Source organism: Hemiscyllium ocellatum, chromosome 6 (assembly GCF_020745735.1).
Source record: "Hemiscyllium ocellatum isolate sHemOce1 chromosome 6, sHemOce1.pat.X.cur, whole genome shotgun sequence".
NCBI classification, from domain to species: domain Eukaryota; kingdom Metazoa; phylum Chordata; class Chondrichthyes; order Orectolobiformes; family Hemiscylliidae; genus Hemiscyllium; species Hemiscyllium ocellatum.
In genome coordinates, this window is record NC_083406.1 from 111,773,647 (window position 1) to 111,796,408 (window position 22,762).

The 22,762-nt window shown below is 43.8% G+C and overlaps 1 protein-coding gene across 2 annotated transcripts in view; it reads right to left on the bottom strand.

The window, feature by feature from the left end:
- The window catches only part of LOC132816873 (P2Y purinoceptor 8-like), a 62,656-nt gene that overhangs the window by 25,645 nt on the left and 14,249 nt on the right, over nt 1–22,762 (bottom strand). For both annotated transcript variants that reach the window (XM_060826864.1, XM_060826865.1), the window contains exon 2: nt 9,081–9,232. The gene's annotated coding sequence lies outside the window, so the exon portion shown is untranslated. The remainder of the gene's footprint in view (nt 1–9,080; nt 9,233–22,762) is intronic.

Below are 22,762 nucleotides of genomic sequence, written 5' to 3' on the forward strand. Positions count from 1 at the left end.
AATAAAAACAACTGCAGATGCTGGAATCCAAAGTAGACAGGCAGGCGGCTGGAAGAACACAGCAAGCCAGGTAGCATCAGGAGATGGAGAAGTCGATGTTTCGGGTGTAACCCTTCTTCAGGACTTAGGGTCAGCCTGGAAGGAGTTGCATGTAAAGAGGGAGGTGGGGGCAGGGTGGTGAAGTGGGGGTAGGTGAAGACAAGTAGAGGGTACAACCTGGTTGGTCAATGGGAAGAAAGGATACAGTTGGTGGCAGGGAGCAGTGACAGTCAGGGGGAGTGGGTGGGAAGGGAATCTGGGGATGGGAACGGAGGTTATTTGAAATTGGAGAGCTCTTGCTGGAGGCAGACATGATAGGGGTGTTTAAGGGGCTTTTAGACATGAATATGCAAGGAATGGAGGGATATAGACCAAGGACAGGCAGAACGGATTAGTTAATTTGATGTCATGTTCGGCACAATATCATGGGCCAAAAGGCCCATTCCTGTGCTGTACTATTTTATGTCCTATATTCTCAGTTTGACAAGACTCAACCCTAGTGTCACATGACAGACAAAAGACAAGAGAGATTTGAAGATTACAGCATGAATAGGGTAGCTTTGGAGAGATAATTGTTTGGACACAGGCAAGTTGCGATTAGCTCGAAAAACAAAATCCACATAGCACTTTGAAATAAATTGGAACAATAAACACAATAAAATCACAAAAAACACGTGCAAAACTAATATCAGAAATTCATTTTCACAACAAAGGGGGATCCAGGTTTGGCGGAAGCAAAGTTCCCAAACCCATTATAGAATCATATAGACATTTAACACAGCAGGTGAACTGTAGTGTGCTTCTGCATAAATAAATTAAGTTGAGCTGAATTGCCTTCTATATCTCTAAGCATTTTGTATTCTTGTTGGTCCCTGTGTTAAATGAAGCTAAGTAGTACATTCAATCATTCAAGTAATTCTGTATTTTTTTGTTAGCCAATGCAGCATTAACTAGATATCATAGAGTCATACAGTCATAGAGATGTACAGCACAGAAGCAGACCCTTTGGTCCAACTTGTCCATGCCAACCAGGTATCCTAAATTAATCTAGTCTCATTTGCCAGCATTTGGTCCATATACCACTAAATTCTTCCTATTCATATAACTACCTAAATGCCTTTTAAATGCTGCAATTAAATGCAGCCTCCACCATTTTCTCTGGCAGCTCATTCAATACACGCACCACCCTTGTGTGAAAAAGTTGCCCCTCAGGTCCCTTTTATATCTTTCCCCTCTCACCCTAAACTATGCCCTCTAGTTCTAGACTCCCCCACCACACCACACGTGCAAAACTAATATCAGAAATTCATTTTCACAACAAAGGGGGATCCAGGTTTGGCGGAAGCAAAGTTCCCAAACCCATTATAGAATCATATAGACATTTAACACAGCAGGTGAACTGTAGTGTGCTTCTGCATAAATAAATTAAGTTGAGCTGAATTGCCTTCTATATCTCTAAGCATTTTGTATTCTTGTTGGTCCCTGTGTTAAATGAAGCTAAGTAGTACATTCAATCATTCAAGTAATTCTGTATTTTTTTGTTAGCCAATGCAGCATTAACTAGATATCATAGAGTCATACAGTCATAGAGATGTACAGCACAGAAGCAGACCCTTTGGTCCAACTTGTCCATGCCAACCAGGTATCCTAAATTAATCTAGTCTCATTTGCCAGCATTTGGTCCATATACCACTAAATTCTTCCTATTCATATAACTACCTAAATGCCTTTTAAATGCTGCAATTAAATGCAGCCTCCACCATTTTCTCTGGCAGCTCATTCAATACACGCACCACCCTTGTGTGAAAAAGTTGCCCCTCAGGTCCCTTTTATATCTTTCCCCTCTCACCCTAAACTATGCCCTCTAGTTCTAGACTCCCCCACCGCAGGGAAAAGACCTTGTCTTTTCTGCCTCACCATAAGAACTTTACACCCCCAGTTATAACCCAATAGATTTGACATCCAAGCCCACTGAAGACACATTCGTATAACTCCTATCATTTTCTTTTCTTGAATTCCATTGTGAACTCTACGACCAAGACTGACAAAATTTTAACGAGAGCAGTTTCGGGAGACCAAATTGTAGGAAAGATGTGTGAGTCTTTGACGTGCAGTTGAGGTTAACCAGAATGTTTCCAACAATGGGGGATTTTAGTGAAAAGATTAGGTTGAAATAACTGGGTTTGTTCTTTCTGAAGGAAAACAGATTTAAGGGAGATTTGATAGAGTTGTATGAGATTATATTTGATAGGGGAATATAAGATTATATTTGATATAGATGTATAAAATTATATTTGACAGAAGTGTATAAGATTATAATTGATAGAGGTGTATAAGATTATATTTGACAGAGGTGTATAAGATTTAGACTAGATAGATGAAGAAATGCTGTTCCTATTGACTGATGGTACAAGGACTAAGAGACACAGATCTTAGGTTTTGGGCAAGGGATGTGGGGAAGAATGTTTTTAACAGAACATGTGCCAATGATTTGGAACTCACTGTCGATGACGTTAGTGGAAGGGAAGAAAACCAATGATTTTAAAATAAAATTGGATGGACACTTGAGGGAAATAAATCTACAGGTCTGCAAGATGAGAGCAGGGGAATAGAACTGCTCCACAAAGAGCCAGTATGGACTCTATGGACTCAGGTGGCCTCTTTCTGTGTTGTTTTGATTCTATAATTTTCTCTGGATTATCCATTCAGTTCCATTTCTCAGTGCTGAAACTTGGGTTTACAGACAGGTTTTCTTTTTCACTTGTTCCGATTACGCATTTTCGGCCAACACAAATGCTCAGTACTCTCTGACATCTTGCTGTTTGATGAAAAAAACCCTGCAAGTCTCACTTCTGCAATTGGGAAGAATAAGTCTGTACCATTATGTAAGGCACACTCTTGTGAAATCACTTTGATGTCAGTAGAACATATTTGGTTGATTGGCTGATTATTCGATTCAATTGCCAATTCCTACATTTTCCCCATATTCTTTGATTCTCTTTGTCCCTACATGCTACATCCAAATCCTTTTTGAATTCAAATAATGTTGTGCCCTTGACAGTGTGGTGCTGGAAAAGAATAGCAGGTAAGGCAGAATCCGAGGAACTGGAAAATCCGGCAGCATCCGACGAACAGGAGAATTGATGCTTTGGGTATAAACCCTTCATCAAGAATGAGGCTGGTGGGCCAGGGGGGTGCTGAGAAATATATGGGAAGTGGGTGGAGCTGGGTGGAAGGTAGCTGAGAATGCTATAGGTAGATGAAGGTGGGGGAGAAGGAGATAGGTCAGAGAGGAGGGTGGAGCAGATAGATGGGAAGAAAGATGGACAGGTCAAGAGAGTGCTGCTGAGTTGGAGGCTTGAGATTGGGATAAGGTGGGAGGAGGGGAATTGAGGAAACTGGTGAAATCCACATTGATCCCATGTGGTTGGAGGGTCCCAAGGTGGAAGATGGGATGTTCTGTCTCCAGGTGTTGGGTGGTTAGGAATTGGTGATGGACGACACCCAGGACCTGCATGTCCTTTGTGGAGTGGGAAGAGGAGTTAAAGTGTTCGACCATGGGTCAGTGGGGTTAGTTGGTGGGGTGTCCCATAGATGTTCTCTAAAACAATCCATAGCAGGTGCAACAAATACATAGATGACGTATGTGGAAGCACAGGCAAATCACTGTCAGATGTGGAAGGATTCTTTGGGGCCTTGGACGGAGGTGAAAATGGAGGTGTGGGTGTAGGTTTTGCAATTTTTGTGTTGGCAAGGGAAGGTGCTGGGAGTGGGGTGGGGGCTGTTGGAGGGTGGGGAGGGGGCATGGATCTGACAAGGGAGTCTTAGAGGGAAAGGTCTCTCTGAAATGCAGATAGGGGTGGGGAGGGAAATATATTCCTAGTCGTGAGGTCTGTTTAATAGGTGGGGAAAGTGGAGGAGGACGATGTGGTGTATTCGGAGGGTGGAAGGTGAGGAACAGGGGGGTTCTGTCCTTGTTGCGATTAGAATGATGGGGTTTGTGGGCAGTGGTGCACCTCAACCGCCTTACAGATGAGGCATTATACAGAGACCCTGCCTGTGCTCTCAGGGGGAAGTGAAAATTATCATGTCACTATTCAAAGAGCAACAGATGTTTCTGCTTTCCCAACTAATATTGGTTAGCAAGTTAACTGTTAAGTGTCTGTTGCTCCTCCTGTTTAACTTGGCTGCAATGTTTCCTACAGTGACAACAGATCAGAATCACTTAATTTACTGTCTCAGCCTGGACATTCAATGGCATTCCCATCTCTGAACACTCCATGATCAACATCCATGGGATTACCATTGACCAGTAAGTGAATTTAACTAGACATATATACATACAGCAACTACTAAAATAGGTCAGAGGCGAGGGATGGATGAACATCTCTCATTGCAATACTGCTGCCAGGACACTTACAGAGGGGGAGGGCAGGTTCCCATTTCCCGGACTGGACCACATTGCATCGCAGGGATGCTCACCCACTGTCTTGGGGCACACCCACTTTGCACCCACTTGGATGCTTACAGCATCTATGCCTTGCTTTATGTTTGCCCTCAGTCAGACCTAAAAGGTGAACAGTACTTCTGTCCTGACTTGCTGTTTAGCATAGATACACAGCCAGAAAGCTTGTCATGGTTGTCAGGAGTCAAGGGAGTGAATACGTTGCAGCACAGCACCATCCTGTTGCCAATCTCACACTTACAGCATGCAGCTGCATGACTGGGAACTGAGCAGACTTCATTCTTCAGTTGCTGCCTCTTGGCGCACACTGTATTAATCTCCTTTATCCCTCCCCAGTACTTTGATCACCTACAGGTAACAATATTCATAGAGAATTTCTATGAAATGCTTGGAGATTGCTTGGAATTAATCTTTAATATCAAGGAGTGAAAGTTAATCTTGGAAGTTGGCTGACCCTATTCACTGAAGATCACCTACTTCCAACTCTGTAACATCACCCATCTCTGCCCTTGCCTCAGTTAAACTGCTGCTGAAATGCCCGTCGATGCTTTTCTTAACTCAGAATTCACAGAATCACTGAATTATCACAGTACAAAATGAGGCCATTCAACCCATCATGCCTGCACCAACTCTATCATCTAGTCTAGCTCTATCACCTAATGCCAATTTCCAGTCTTTTCCCCATATCCCTGCACACTGTTATTTCTAAAATTACTCCTATATCTTCTCAAATGCCTCAGTTGAACCTGCCTCCACATTTCCAGACACTGTATTCCATACTCTAACTACTTACTGTGTGAAAAATGTTTTTTCTCATCTGACTTTTGCTTTGCTTGCACAGGTTTTAAATCTATGCCCTTTCATTCTCATTTCTTGAACAAGCTTCACCTTGAGTGCTATATCCACTTTGCTCACAATTTTGAAACCTTCAATTAGATCTCTTCTCAGACTTCCTCTCTCCAAGGAGAATACTCCTAACTTCTTCCATCTGTCCTCATAACTAAAGTTTTTCATACCTCAACCATTCACTTCTGCACTCTGTCCAATGCAATTGTATTCTTCCGATAACGTGGCACCCATGACTGTACACAATACTCCAGCTGAGGTCTAAGACGTGTCTGGTATAAGTTCAGTATCACCTCCTTTCTGTTCTTCTCTACACTCTTATTGATAAAGCAAAAGATACGATATGCTTTATTTATTGCTCTCTCAACCAGTCCTGCAATATTCAATGATCAATGGACATAGCTCCACATTTGATTACTCTAAGGCTCTCCTGCTCAACTTTTAATCTGAATCCCTCTGGAAATTTGAGCTCATCCAAATATCTGCTGTCCGAATCCGAACTCAAATTGAGTCCCACTCATTTGTCGCCTTTATGCTCGCTGACCTACAAAAATTCTCACTTGTGTTTACAAATCCATGGCCTCATCCCTTCCTCTTGCTGTAATCTTCTCTTACTCTCCAATGATCCAAGGTATCTGTCTCTCTCTCGTTCTGGCCTTTTTCACACCCCATGTTTTAATCACTTCATCACTGGCTTGAGCATTACAGATCCTTCCCTAAACCTCACAGCCTTCCTCTGCTCCTTTCGGATATTCCTTACCACCTATGGTTTTGACCAAACTTGAAGTCTCTCGCATTTCCTTCTGTACCTCAGAGCCAAATTTTGTTTTGATAACACTCCACGGAACATTTTACTACATTAAAAGTGCTCTATAACTGTGTGCGTTATGATGACTCAGTGGTTAGCACTGCTCCCTCATGGATCCAGGTTCAATTCCAGCCTCGGGCAACTGTCTGTGTGGAGTTTGCATGTTTTTCCTGTGTCTCTGTGGGTTTTCTTCCATAGTCACAGAGATGTTTGGTTAGGTGGATTGGCCATGGGAAATGCAGGGTTACAGGGATGAGATGGTCAGTGTAAGCTTGATGAATTGCCTGCTTCCATAGGGGTTCCATGGATAAACACCTCAGGCCTTCAGGGACCCAGAGTTTCAATGGTTCACAGCCATTTATCGGTGACATGGTGGCTCAGTGGTTAGCACTGCTGCCTTACAGTGTCAAGGACCTGGATTCGATTCCAAACTCAGGCAACTGTCTGTGTGGAGTTTGCACATTCTCCCTCTGTCTGCTTAGGTTTCCTCCTACAGTCCAAAGATGTGCAGGCTGGGTAAATTGGCCGTGCTAAATTGCCCATAGTGTTAGGTGCATTAGTCAGGGATAAATGTAGGGAAATGAGTTTGTTTGGGTTACTTTTCCGAGGCTCGGTGTAGATTTGTTCGGTCGAAGGGCCTGTTTCCACACTGTAGGGAATCTAATCTAAATGCAAAATATTGTTAATAGTGTGTTGGCTCTTATCTTCCCTCATTTGCCAAGTCAGCTGACACTCCATCAGTGAGCTTAACAGCAACCTAAATCCTTTGAGCACTATTCATGTAAGCAGACAAATTTTCTTCTAAAATAGATGAAAGAAAACAAAAGAATTATAAAGATGAAAAGGACGAGATTGGTTTTAGATTTCAGTTTGATAATGCAAGCGCTGATATGTGTTATCAATCATTTCCTACACTTCGTGGGGCCTCCTCCACCCTTTCCTTCATAAACACCGAGCCCCAGTGTAATCTTTGATAGTTTCAAATAAACACCATATCTATGCAACAACTATTTTATTAGCTGACCCAGTTTTATGTATAATGTTATAGTCGCCGAACCTCAAAGCTATTGTTTTTTGCTGGAATACTGAATATTCATTAGTTGAGTCCCACTCAAGACTGGAGCACAAAAATCCAAAGAACCTTGAATCCTTGAGATCTGAAATATAGACAGGAAGTGCTGGAGAAACTCAGCGGGTCTGGCAGCATCAAAAGACTGAGAAACAGGGTGAACACTTCGAGTCCAATATGACATTTCTTCCTTTCCACTCTAATTAAGAGATCTGTAAAATTGCAGCTGCATTATCAGACAAGATGTTTAATGCTGTCACCCTCTTATAATATGGGATACAGTGGTCTACTTCTACAAGTCTTTTGTGGCGGCATTAGTCTGATCTATGTGCAGAAGGATGTTCATAATAGGTCATCTTAATGGACAGGAGATAGGTTTACTAAATATTACATAATAGAAAAATAGAAGAGAGGAGCTGAAGTCGGCCATTCGACCCCTCGAGCCTACTCTGCAGTTCAGTATGACCATGGCTGATCATCACGTTCAATACCCTAATACCGCCCTCACCCACATATCTTCTTAGCCACAAGAGCCATACTTACCCCCTCCTTGACAACACAATGTTTTAGCCTCAACCACTTTCTGTGGTAGTGAATTTTGCAGGCTCACCTTTCTCAGGGTGAAAAAGTTTCTCCTAAAAACTTTGCCCTTATCCTTAAACTGTGACCTTGGTTCTGGAATCCTCCACAATCAGGAACATGCTTCCTACATCTAACCTATCTGGCCCTTATAGAATCTTATAGGTTTCTATGAGACTTCTCTCATCATCCTTCCTCAGATAAGAAACCAAAATTGCACAAAATATTCCAAGTATGGCATCAGCAATGCCCTGCATAAGCTTGTTAGTTCTAAGATACATGATGTTCTCTTGACAAACATCATGCTTACCCCAAGAGGCAGTTCACATTCCAGCTAATTAAACACACACACACACACACACACACACACACAACATTGGTAATAAGCTCAGGACAAGATGCATAGCCAGTTAAGACACATTGGTTGGAGCTCTTGTGGTGCAGTGGTATCTCCGTACTCAGGTTTAAGCCCCAACTATGCCAAGGGATGCAATATCTCAATTAGAAGACACTGAGGAAGAAGCATGATATACTGGTTAGCTCTCCCTAGGAACAATCCTTTACATCTTAATGGATGGAGCTCACCTTACAATGTCAGTTAACCTTTTCAGGTACTGTTTGCCTTTTACAATACAGTGCTTTTTATGTACATCTTGCGCTACAACCGTGATATTGGCTGTGCAGTACTTAGAAGCTTTTAATGGCTATGAATGCCATGATAAATTTTTAATGCAAGATAATGTTCAAGTACAGTTCGACTGGGATGAAAAGGAATTATAGAGTCAGATAGTACAGAAGGAAGCCATTGTACCTCATTGTTCCTGGAAAATAACTATTCAATTTGTCCCACTCCCTGGCTTTTTCACTGGGACATTGCAAATATTTCCTTTTCAAGTATTTAACTAATGTCTTTGTGAGAAGTACTGTGGAATTTGCTTCCACCATTTATTTTAGTGACAGACTTTCAGACCATAGTAACTCACCGCATGAGAAAAAAATCCATATCTTCCTTTTGGCTTTTTGTTGATTATTCTACATCTTTGTTTTGTTTACTGGCCCTCCACACAATCCAAACAGTTTATTTCCATTTACTCGTTGCAATTTAAATTTTCTATGAACTATCCCCACACAACCTTTCCCAGCTACAATCCTTGCTTCTCTAGTTTCTCCACATTGCAGTTACCTGACAATAATATTCGTGTTACATGAGAAATGACAAACACAAGAGCTCAATAATTTCAAGATAGTGCAAGACAGCAGCTCAAAACACCCACCTGACAGCAATTAGGGATAGGAATGAAATATGATGATCAGGGACTTGTAGCGAAAACGTCACAGGATAAGGGGTCAAATCTGACTGTGTGGTATGTTGATGAGACGCAGTCTACAATGTGACGTCACATGATCTTGCTCACTTTTCAACTTCCTGTCAAATGAAAACACAGTAAGATGCTTCTTAAGTAAAGGTAATGTTTTCCTTGCTTCAGCAGACTCTTAATATTTTTTGGCAGCTCAAAAGACCAAGAATATTATAAGCAATAAATTCTAGCTTTAATAGCAACACACCATGCTCCACTCACCAAGATTCCTTTAATAGCACCTACCAAACATACACCCTAAAATTCTGAAAATCCCTTCCAAACAGAATTGTGCATGTTTCACACCAAATTGACTGAAGGCAGCAAAATTCATCACCAACATTTCAATGGTATATGGGGATGGGAAATCAATGCTGGCTCATATCCCCAATCAAATAAAATAAAAGTGTTTAAAGAGTGTGTGGTTAGTCAATTCACAGTTGCCACTTTTAGCCGGTTCACTGTTTATGAGACTAAATGTGGGAATGTATCAGTTAGGATTATCCCAGATCTGACTTCTTCGGGCTGAAGATTCCTGCATTATTGATTCTGAGTAAGATGCCTTGTGTAAACACAGCTGTTTTGTTTATATCCTGAGACTGGGAAAGTCCAACCCAGCATGGGAACAATGCATTGCACGTGTTCTCAGTGCTTTTCTTTGTTTATAATTGTTAAACATTTGTTAATTGGAGGTATTCCACTACTTAATTTTAAAGAATTGCTTCTAGAGTTGCGAAGGGATTTTAAAAGATAGAGATAATGTCAATTGAATAAAAATCTTTTGTTTTTGAATATTAAAAATCCGATAGTTCTGCACCAGTGACAGCAGTACAAGACGTCAATCTAATTCCTTTAAATGATATAATGCAACATTAATGAATCTCCGTTGATAAAATATCTTGATCTGCTACTTCAGTGAAGACAGTGGGCAAGAGGTATTTCTATATTTTATGATCAACATACTCTGCTTCCACTCTGATCTTTCTCTACATTGTGAAAAATGTCCATATTACACAGAAGGAAGTGCTGGATGTCTTGAGACGCGTAATGGTGGATAAATCCCCGAGACCTGATCAGGTGTACACTAGAACTCTGTGGGAAGCTAAGGAAGTTATTGCTGGGCCTTTTGCTGAGATATTTGTATCATCGATAGCCACAGGTGAGGTGCCAGAAGACTGGAGGTTGGCTAATGTGGTGCCAATGTTTAAGAAGGGTGATAAGTACAAGCCAGGGAACTACAGACCAGTGAGCCTGATGTCAGTGATGGGCAAGCTGTTGGAGGGAATCTTGAGGACACGATGTACATGTATTTGGAAAGGCATGGACTGATTAGGGATAGTCAACATGGCTTTGTGCATGGGAAATCATGTCTCACAAAATTGATTGAGTTTTTTTGAAGAAGTAACAAGGATGATTGATGAGGGCAGAGTGGTAGATGTAATCTATATGGACTTCAGCAAGGCATTCGACAAGGTTCCCCGTGGAGACTGGTTAGCAAGGATAGCATGGAAAACAGGGAGAACTAGCCAATTGGATATGGAAATGGGTCAAAGGTCGAAGATAGAGGATGGTGGTGGAGGGTTGCTTTTCAGACTGGAGGCAAGTGACTAGTGGAGTGCCACAAGGATCGGTGCTGGGTCCTCTACTTTTTGTCATTTACATAAATGATTTGGATATGAGCATAAGAGGCATATTCGTAACTTTGTAGATGACACCAAAATTGGAGGTGTAGTGGACAGCAAAGAAGTTACCTCAGGTTACAACAGGATCTTGATCAAATGGGCCAATGGGCTGAGAAGTGGCAGATGGAGTTTAATTCAGATAAACGCGAGGTGCTGCATTTTGGGAAAGCAAATCTTAGCAGGACTTATACACTTAATGGTAAGGTCCTAGGGAGTACTGCTGAACAAAGAGACCTTGAATTGCAGGTTCATAGCTCCTTGAAAGCAGAGTCACAGGTAGATAGGATAGTGAAGAAGCATTTGGTATGCTTTCCTTTATTTGTCAGAACATTGAGTACAGGAGTTAGGAGATCATGTTGCAGCTGTGCAGGACATTGGTTAGGCCACTGTTGGAATATTGCATGCAATTCTGGTCTCCTTCCTATCGGAAAGGTGTTATGAAGCTTGAAAGAGTTCAGAAAAGATTTATAAGGACGTTGCCAGGGTTGGAAGATTTGAGCTATAGGGAGAGGCTGGACAGGCTGGGGCTGTTTTCCCTGGAGTGTCAGAGGCTGAGGGGTGACCTTATAGAGGTTTATATATAGACAGTCTTTTCCCTGGGGTGGTAGAGTCCAGAACTAGATGGCATAGGTTTAGGGTGAAAGGGGAAAGATATAAAAGAGACCTAAGGGGCAACTTTTTCACGCAGAGGGTGGTGCATGTATGGAATGAACTGCCAGAGGAAGTGGTAGAGGCTAGTACAATTGCAACATTTAAAAGGCATTTGGATGGGTATATGAATAGGAAGAGTTTGGAGAAATGTGGGCCGGGTGCTGGCAGGTGGGACTAAATTGGGTTGGAATATCTGGTCGGTATGGATGAGTTGGATCGACGGGTCTGTTTCCATGCTGTCCATCTCTATGACTCTGTGACTCTATGATTCCACTACACTGTTCCAACAAACTCAATGTAAGTCTGAGGAATTATGCCTCAGCATTCCCAAAAGCACCATCATATGCCTTTCTAGGCAATCACGCAAGATTCCATTCCACTTCCACTCCAGTTTGATGGGTTTTTGAGATGGTGGAAAAGCCTAAAAGTACAATCCTCAGAATCTGCAAGTTGTGTTTATTGGGCTAGGTATACAGGGGCAGGCTACATCCTCCTGATTGGAAGTCAGAAGTAAATAACTGCAGTTCATGACCATTGTCCTTCCTTTCTCTCAACTGTAGTTGTTGGTAATAATTTGGTTATTCCCATTTACTTCTTTTTCAGACACATCGTGGGCGGCACGGTGGCACAGTGGTTAGCACTGCTGCCTCACAGCGCCAGTAGACCCGGGTTCAATTCCCGACTCAGGCGACTGACTGTGTGGAGTTTGCACGTTCTCCCCGTGTCTGCGTGGGTTTCCTCCGGGTGCTCCGGTTTCCTCCCACAGTCACAAAGATGTGTGGGTCAGGTGAATTGGCCAAGCTAAATTGCCCGTAGTGTTAGGTAAGCGGTAAAATGTAGGGGTATGGGTGGGTTGCGCTTCGGCGGGTCGGTGTGGACTTGTTGGGCCGAAGGGCCTGTTTCCACACTGTAAGTCTAAGTCTAAGTCTAAGTCTAAATCTATCCATCTCTTTTCATTTCTTTCCACCTTTCACTATCATCCCATTTGTTGTATAATGTCTTCTGCCTTTGACACATAGACTTTCTCTGTTGTTCTTTCCCCTTCTTTCCCTGTCTTACTTCACTCCCAATTCCCTTACAAACCAGGCCTTAACATGGACCAAAAGCATGAGGTAAACTCCAGAAGTGAGGTAAGAGTAACTAGCTTTGACATCAAAACTGCTTTTGACCAAATGTGGCCTCAACGAAACTGAAGCTAACCAGAATAGGAGTAAAACTCTCAACAGATTGGAAATATATTTGGCACAAAGGAAGGTCTTTTTTTTTGTGCAAGGATATTGCTGCAGGAGTTCCACCAGGCAATGTCCTAAATTAGATTAGATTATTTACAGTGTGGAAACAGGCCCATCGGCCCAACTAGTCCACACCGACCCGCTGAAGCGCAACCCACCCATACCCCTACATATACCCCTTACCTAACACTACGGGCAATTTAGCATGGCCAATTCACCTGACCCACACATCTTTGGACTGTGGGAGGAAACCGGAGCACCCGGAGGAAACCCACACAGACACGGAGAGAACGTGCAAACTCCACACAGTCAGTCGCCTGAGGCGGGAATTGAATCCAGGTCCCTGGCGCTGTGAGTCAGCAGTGCTAACCACTGTGCCACTGTGCCGCCCATTAATCCGACGACCTCCAGCTTGAATGACCTATCTTCCATCATAAAGCTGTGGAATGTTTGCACAAATTTCAGTACCATTTGCAAATCCTCAGATATTAAAGTAGCTTGTGTTCATATACAGCTGGACAATACTCAGGCTTAGCCTGACAACTGATAATAGTTACAATCATGGTATATTATCGAATATTGATATTCAATTTCTATCTGAATTTTTAACATCTCAGAACTTTTTGGATGACAAATGGTTTTTATTAAGGACAAATATTTGCCTAAAATAGTTGATTTTTAACCTCTGACCACAGACTGTGGCAAATCCAGGAATTAGCAAAACTCATCCCACTAAGATAGCCGTGTAATAAAAAGACTGGGCCACCGACTGAATCAACTTCAAGAGAATTTGTATCTCTTGCTTAATTCGTAGTGGTCCAATAGATTTGGGTATCAAAGGGCTGTCTTTAACTGTTAAGTTGGTAACACAATGGAACATAAAACACAGAACATTACAGCATAGTACAGGTCTTTCAGCCCTCAATGTTGTGCTGACCTGTGAAACCAATCTGAAGCCATGTAAACTCACTTCAATCTAGCATTGAGGGTGGTGGTCAATAGAAGGCTAGCTACTTATTTAGTCTCTTATTTAAGAGGAAGAAAAATGTTTTCTCAGGGTTGCATCTTTGGAACTCTGCCAGAGAGTAATGGGGGCCAGGTCTTTGAATATTACTAAGGATATAATAGATTCTTGGTTTAAAAGAAAGTCAAATATTAGGAGTGGACTCGAATATGGATTTGAGGCCACAACAGCCAGAACATGTATAGAATTCACTGCCACAGAAGACTACGGAGGCCAGGTCATTGAGTGAGTTTAAGACTAAGATAGATAGGTTTTTAATATCAAGGGAATCATGGATTACTGGGAGAAGGTGGGAGAGTAGGGATGAGAAACTTATCAACCATGTTTGAATGGTGGAGCAGACTCAATGGGCTGAATGGCCTAACCTCTGCCTCCATCCTATGGTCTTATGACATGATTCTAATAAATGGCAAAGCAGACTAGACTGACTTTCACCCGTTCCTAATTCATTTGTTTCTATGTGTGCAAGATCACATGTGGTATTACCCTGAGTGCCACAACACACGCCTTGTGGTATTTGTCATTCAGCCAGCAAGCAGTTCAAAGTAAGAGTCATATCCAACAGGATGCTGCCATCACTTCCCATTTGCCAATGCTTCAGAACATAGAACATAGAACATAACAGCACAGTACAGGCCCTTCAGCCCTCAATATTGCGCTGACCAGTGAAACCAATCTGAAGCCTACCTAACCTACACTATTCCTTTATCATCCATACACCTATCCAATAACCATCTAAATGCCATTAAAGTTGGCAAGTTTACTACTGTTGCAGGCAGTCCGTTCCATGCCCCTACTACTCTTTGACTAAAGGACCTTCCTCTGGCATCTGTCCGACATCTATCACCTCTCAACTTAAAGCTATGTCCCCTCTTACTAGCCATCACCATCCAAGGAAAAAGGCTCTCACTGTCCACCTTTCTTCTGATCATCTTGAAAATCTCGTTTAAGTCGCCTCTCAACGTTCTTCACTCGAACAAAAGCAGCCTCAACTCCCTCAGCCTTTCCTCATAAGACCTTCCCTCCATACCTGGCACCATCCTGGTAAATCTCCCTTGCACACTTTCCAATGCTTCCACATCCTTCCTATAATGCAGCAACCAAAACTGTATACAAATAGCACATAGAACATGGAACAGATTGAAGGATATACAAATGGACATATATCATCAAGTGCTTTGAACACCCAAGTAGAGAACAGAAATAGATATCTGAAATGATATTAGCAAGGACCCTCCAAGCATCTCTCAAGCTGCCCGTCTCCATATTGAAGTGAGTGCATGGGGAGGAAGGAACTTAAGAACAAGAAAATCAACAGATTTTGTCACTGCGGCAGGATATGAGTCAACAATGAAATAACTGACCTCAGGTTGAAAGCAAACACCTGATGGACTGTTTGACAGATGAAAGGGTTGGCATGGGCACCCGTATAGGCCCCGGCTATGCCTATCTCTTCGTTGGCTACGTAGAACAGTCCATCTTCCATAGTTACACCAGCACCATTCCCCACCACTTCCTCCGCTACATTGATGACTGCATCGGCGCCACCTCGTGCTCCCGCGAGGAGATTGAGCAGTTCATCAACTTCACCAACGCATTCCACCCCGACCTTAAATTCACCTGGACCCCCAACTTTGACACCTCCCTCCCCTTCCTGGACCTCTCCATCTCCATTAATGATGACCGACTTGACAGTGAATTTTTTTACAAACCCACCGACTCCCACAGCTACCTGGATTACACCTCTTCCCACCCTACCTCCTGCAAAAATGCCATCCCATATTCCCAATTCCTCCGCCTCCGCCATATCTGCTCCCAGGAGGACTAGTTCCACCACAGAACACACCAGATGACCTCCTTCTTTAAAGACCGCAATTACCCTTCCCACGTGGTTAAAGATGCCCTCCAACGCATCTTGTCCACATCCCGCACCTCCGCCCTCAAACTCCACCCCTCCAACCGTAATAAAGACAGAACGCCCCTGGTGCTCACTTTCCATCCTACCAACCTTCGCATAAACCAAATCATTCGCCGACATTTTCGCCACCTCCAAACAGACACCACCACCAGGGATATATTTCCCTCTCCACCCCTTTCCCCCTTCCACGAACACTGTTCCCTCTGTGGCTACCTGGTCAGGTCCATGCCTCCCTACACCCCACCCTCCCATCCTGGTACCTTCCCATGCCATTGCAGAAATTGCAAAACCTGCGCCCACACCCCCCACTCACCTCCATCCAAGGCCCCAAAGGAGCCTTCCACATTCACCAAAGTTTCACCTGCACATCCACCAATGTCATTTATTGTATCTGTTGCTCCCGATGCGGTCTCCTCTACATTGAAGAGACTGGACACCTCCTAGCAGAACACTTCAGGGAACATCTCCGGGACACCCGCACAAATCAACGACACCGCCCCGTGGTCCAACATTTCAACTCCCCCTCCCACTCTGCCAAGGACATTAGATTAGATTACTTACAGTGTGGAAACAGGCCCTTCGGCCCAACAAGTCCACATCGACCCGCCAAAGTGCAACCCACCCAGACCCATTCCCTCACATTTACTCCTGCACCTAACACTACAGGCAATTTAGTATGGCCAATTCACCTAACCTGCACATTTTTGGACTGTGGGAGGAAACCGGAGCACCCGGAGGAAATCCACGCAGACACAGGGAGAATATGCAAACTCCACACAGTCAGTCACCTGAGGCAGGAATTGACCCCGGGTCTCTGGTGCTGTGAGGCAGCAGTGCTAACCACAGTGCCACCATGCCGACATGCAGGTCCTGGGCCTCCTTCACCACCACTCCCTCACCACCCAACGCCTGGAGGAAGAACACCTCATCTTCCGCCTCAGAACACTTCAACCCCAGGGCATTTCCCCTTCCCCCACCTCATCCCAGTTCCAAACTTTCAGCTCAGCTCAGCTCCATCCTCATGACCTGTCCTACCTACCAATCTTTCTTCCCTCCTATCCACTCCACCCTCCTCTCTGACCTATCACCTTCATCCCCACCCCCATCTACCTATTGCACTACTTGCTACCTTCTCCACAGCCCCACCCCCCTCCCATTTATCTCTCCACCCCTGAGGCTCCCTGCCTCTATTCCTGATGAAGGGTTTTGCCCAAAACGTTGATTTTCCTGCTCCTCAGATGCTGCCTGACCTGCTGTGCTTTTCCAGCACCACTCTAATCAAAGTATAGGGAGACTGTCAGCCTTCTGTCATTGGATGGTGCATTTGAAATAGCTAAACATCAGGCTAAGTCCAGGCAATCACCAATCTGTCTCACAGCAAGTCCAAACTTGAGCTTCCCTCAGAGTCCTAATTTCAGGAACTGAAGCTCATAAGAACATCCTCTCCATTCCCAGAAGGATAAAACAGTGAAACTGGTGAATGAGGCATACTGGTTCAACTCATCTTGTACACTTCAGGATGGACATCCCCAGTTTGACCAGTACATTCATTCCAAGTATTTCGCCTTTGGACTATCTCCCTCCCTCTTCGCAGAATGAAGAATACAGGAGGGCATGCCAGGGGCAGCACCAGGCATACCTAAAAATGGGGTTTCAACTTGGAGAGGCTACAAAACAGCACAAGCAGAAAGGGCCAAGTGATTCCATAACTAATGGATCAGATGTAAGCTCTGCAGTCCTATCGCATCCAGTCATGAATGGTAGCGGACAATTAGATAATTCACTGGAGGTGGAGGCTCCACAAATATCCCCAGCCTCAATAATGGAAGAGCCCAACACATCAACACAAAACATAAGACTTGAAGTGCCCAACACAACAGCACAAAAGATAAGGCTGAAACATTCTTAGCAATCTTCAACCAAATGTGCCAAATGGATGATCTACCTCGGCCTCCTTCAGAGGATCCAAGCCAGTTTTCAGCCAATTCAGTGAAATCAGTGGTAAAAGCCACCTTGGCTTTAATGAGCGAACACTTCTGCATGATGTTTGGCATCACCATGCTCTTCCCAAGAACACATGAAAGTACAGAGAGTCATGAAAACAGCCCAGTCCATCACGCAAGCCAGCCTCCCATCCATTGAGGAGAAAGTGAGGACTGCAGATGCTGGAGATCAGAGCTGAAAATGTGTTGCTGGAAAAGCACAGCAGGTCAGGCAGCATCCAAGGAACAGGAACTTCCTGAAGAAGGGCTTATGCCCGAAACGCCAAATTTCCTGTTCCTTGGATGCTGCCGAACCTGCTGCGCTTTTCCAGCAACACATTTTCAGCTTTGATGAGCGAACAGTTCTGCATGATGTTTGGCATCACCATGCCATGGGGATGAGGCTCAGGGGTATATGTGGCAAGATGAAGTCTTAATTCAAAGAGGTGTGTGGGAATGTGTGGAAGCTCATCCTGATGGGCTCAGCAGGGAGTGCAAAGAAAAGAACATGGGGATTAGTGAGGGGCCCTGACACCATGCTGAGCCTGCGACTCACCTGCATTACCTTCCATAATTATGCGAAAAAGGCCATGCCCACACAGACAGTGACCAAAGTAAGTGCTTTTTTTTATCTGCCTGAACACATGGACTCTACCTGTGGGTAATATGAAGCCCTCCAAGAGCCAACTGCATTAATCAGGCACTTACACAGTACAAGTGGAAGTTAACTAAAATCATAAGACCCTGCATATGAAATGCATGTAATGTCCAACTGCGTAGGAAAGAAATATTGACTGTAAGTAATCTTGACTATGCCCTTGGACATTGTGCTTGACGTTATCCATCTCTGTGCAGCAGAGATAATGATAAGAGACTTTAAATTATCACCTGTGGGCCACAATTCACAAAAACAATCCAAGATCTCAGTCTGCAAAAGAGGACTGAACTAACCTTGAACTGTATGAATCTGTATATGTATGCAATGATGTGGGTGATATGGGGAGGGTTGGGGGACAAAATATCAGTCATCATACAGCATTACAATATCTTACTGTCATAGTCATTGTGACGTTCAACACAGAAACACATCCTACTGTCCAACTCATCCATGTTCACCAGATAACCTAACCTAATCTAGTCCCATTTGCCAGCACCTGGCCCATATCCCTCTAAACCCTTCCTATTCATATTACCATCCAGATGCCTCTTAAATGTTGTAATTGTACTAGCCTCCACCACTTCCTCTGGCAGCTCATTCCATACATGCACCATCCTCTGCATGAAACACTTACCCCTTCAGTCCTTTTAAATTTTTCCCCTCTCACCCTAAACATGTGCCCTCTTGTTCTGGACTCACCCACCCCAGGAAAAAGATCTTGTCTATTCATCCTATCCATGCCCCTCATGATTTTGTAAACCTCTACAAGATCATCCCTCAGCCTCCGACGCTCCAGGGAAAACAGCCCCAATCATTCAGCCTTTCCCTATAGCTCAAACCCTCCAACACTGGCAACATCCTTGTAAATCTTTTCTGAACCCTTTCAAGTTTCCTGTAATACCAAGTGAATGCAACTGTGTTACACTGCAGTCAGACTTCACTGCATCAGATTGAGTTTTAGAATAGCTTGCTTTAAATAAATCAGATCTCAAGCACTGCATGAGTTAAAATAAATAGTACAACAAGCCACACAAGACATGCCTAACATTTAATTCCAGTGGATGTGAACTGGATATGTGTTGCTGGTCAAAGCACAGCAGGCCAGGCAGCATCTCAGGAATAGGGAATTCGACGTTTCGAGCATAAGCCCTTCATCAGGAATGAGCTCGAAACGTCGAATTCCCTATTCCTGAGATGCTGCCTGGCCTGCTGTGCTTTGACCAGCAACACATTTTCAGCTGTGATCTCCAGCATCTGCACACCTCATTTTTTACTCGATGTGAGCTGGATGTAGTGATCTCTCATTCTCTGCAAATCTGTCGCTGCGTGAAAAGCAAGCAGTTCCTATAATTTCCCAGAAGCAAGTGCCAGTTTTGGTTGATTTCCTTTTTGCTGTGCAGAATAAAAATGAAAAATTTAAAACTGTTTGAAGGCTTTCCAGCATGTGATGTGCCCACATTGAACAATAAGAAAATGCTAGGCTAACTGGGCCTCACAGCTCCGAGGGTTCGATTCTACCCTCGGGCGAATGTCTACGTAGAGTTTGCACATTTCCTCTATGCCTGCATGGATTTCCTCTGGATGCTGTGGTTCTCTCCCACAGTCCAAAGATATGCAGGTTATGTGAAGTAAGCATGTTAAATTGTCTAGGAATGTGTAGGCTACATGGGTTAATCCTGGGAAATGCCATATTATAGGGTAGGGGTCTGGGAATGGGTGGGATGCTGTTCGGAGGGTTGGTGTGGACTTGATGAGCCAAATGGCCCAATTCCACACTGTAGGGATCCTATGATCCAGTCCCGGAGGTAGGATTCTAAGATGCTAAAGACAGAACCTCTGTAACTTGGTTCTTAAATGACATTACATTTATGAATATACAGTTACATTTGCAATGAGGTACCGACTGGGCCACCTATGTATCCTGAGGGATGTTTCTGCTTGGTTCCTCTGGCATTATATTCATAGTTGCAGCACGGGCGTAGTGGGCGGCACGGTGGCACAGTGGTTAGCACTGCTGCCTCACAGCGCCTGAGACCCGGGTTCAATTCCCGACTCAGGCGACAGACTGTGTGGAGTTTGCACGTTCTCCCCGTGTCTGCGTGGGTTTCCTCCGGGTGCTCCGGTTTCCTCCCACAGTCCAAAGATGTGCGGGTCAGGTGAATTGGCCATCCTAAATTGCCCGTAGTGTTAGGTAAGGGGTAAATGTAGGGGTATGGGTGGGTTGCGCTTCGGCGGGTCGGTGTGGACTTGTTGGGCCGAAGGGCCTGTTTCCACACTGTAAGTAATCTAATCTAATCTAATCACTTGACCTTGTGCACAGCTGAGCTTTAAAAATGGTGCCAATGCCTGGTACCCCAGGATGATTTCTCCAGGGAGAGGGAGGGTAGTGTGAGGAGGGCAGTGTGACACATTAGTAATGAGGCAAGTTTCATAGAATAGCGCAAGAAATCTTACTGGGGCTGACAGAGATAATCCCTCCATGGAGCTCATCAGAGTAAATAAAATTCAGCCTTAAAAATGCAATGTCTATGAAAAAGGAAATGATTTATGTGTCAAAGGCTTTTAATAGCATCGCACGTTACTTAGCAATACGTTCTTTTTAATTGCACCCAGCACATTTGTGACTCCAATTTAGCAGCAAGTTTTGTTTTTTAAACATGCATTTGAATGGAACATCAAGAAGAAGATTGGGAATATTCCAGAATAAAATTCCATTCTCCTCCCAATTACCATTTGGTTATCTCGAGCTGCAGATCAAAAGAATACGCTGAAGTTACAGATGCACTGCCTTGACTGTTACTCAATCAACTGATTTAGCAATCAGTCAGTGGTTGCCAACATCACACAAATGGCTAAAATAGAACAGCAAGGCAGTTCCTCTAGTTCCTCAAGTGTCTAAGGAAATTCAGCACATTCGCAATTTTTATAGAAAGCATTCTGTCTGGTTTGCTATGGCAATTGCTCTGCTCAGGACCATAAGAGATGAAGAGAATTGTGAGCACAGCCCAGTCCATTACATAAGCCAACCTTTTTTGATTAGATTAGATTACTTACAGTGTGGAAACAGGCCCTTCGGCCCAACAAGTCCACACCGACCCGCCGAAGCGCAGCCCACCCATACCCCTACATTTACCCCTTACCTAACACGACGGGCAATTTAGCATGGCCAATTCACCTGACCCACACATCTTTGGACTGTGGGAGGAAACCGGAGCACCCGGAGGAAACCCACGCAGACACGGGGAGAACGTGCAAACTCCACACAGTCAGTCGCCTGAGTCGGGAATTGAACCCGGGTCTCAGGCGCTGTGAGGCAGCAGTGCTAACCACTGTGCCACCGTGCCGTTCCATCCATTGACTCCACCCACACCTCTTGCAGCCTTGGGAAAGCAGCCAAAATCATCAAAGACCCCTCCTACTCCCATTGTAATCTCTTCCAAACTCCTCCAACAGGCAGAAGATAAAAAGAAACTTAAACACACGTACCAACAGATTCAAGAAAAGCTTCTTTCTTGTGCTAACTGGATTTCTGAAGGGACCTTAAATTTATCTTGCTCGCTGCGCACTTTCTCTGCAGCTGTAACATTGTATTCCTCGCTCTGTTCTATTATTCTAATGCACTTTGTATGGTATGATCTGTCTGTACTGCACACAAAACAAAACTATTCACTGTACCTAGGTACACGTGACAATAATAAATCAAATCAAACCAATGGCCCATTTTATTGCTCTCCTCATTTCTATTTCCAGTTGACCTCCAAAATAAAAAAAAAGTAAAGTGCTAGCTTACCATTAACCTTATTCACAAACTCATATAATGACATGATTAACACCAAACATTCAATATATTCTTCAAGGACTAATTGAAATAAACTTGAAATACCCCAGTCTCAGCTGGTTGACATTTGATATGTTGCTCTGGATTAGGCTGCTGTGGTATTACTGTCTAGGTAACCAATTGATTGGCAATACAGACACTCAGTGGTTAGCACTGCTACCTCACTGGGCCAGGGACCTGGGCCAATTCCAGCCTCAGATAACTGCCTATGTGGAGTTTACACCTTCCCCATGTCTATGTTGGTTTCCTCTGGTTGGCTCCAGTTTCTTTGCACTGTCCAAAAATCTGCAGATTAAATGGATTGGCTATACCAAATTGCTCTGTAGTCTATGGGGAAGTGCAGTATAGGGAGATTTAGTCATGGGAAATCCAGGGTTATAGGGATAGAATAGGACATGGGTCTGGGTGGGATGGTCTATGGAGGGTGGGTGCGGACTCAATGGGTTGAATGGCTTCTTTCCACACTGTACAGATTCTAAATGATTCTTTTACCTACATGAGATAAACTTATGACATCATTTTTTAACTTGCCAAAAATATATGTGTTGACGTAAGATCGGCAAAATATCAAACTGATCACTTTAACTCCCTCTGACATAAACCACAAATTAAA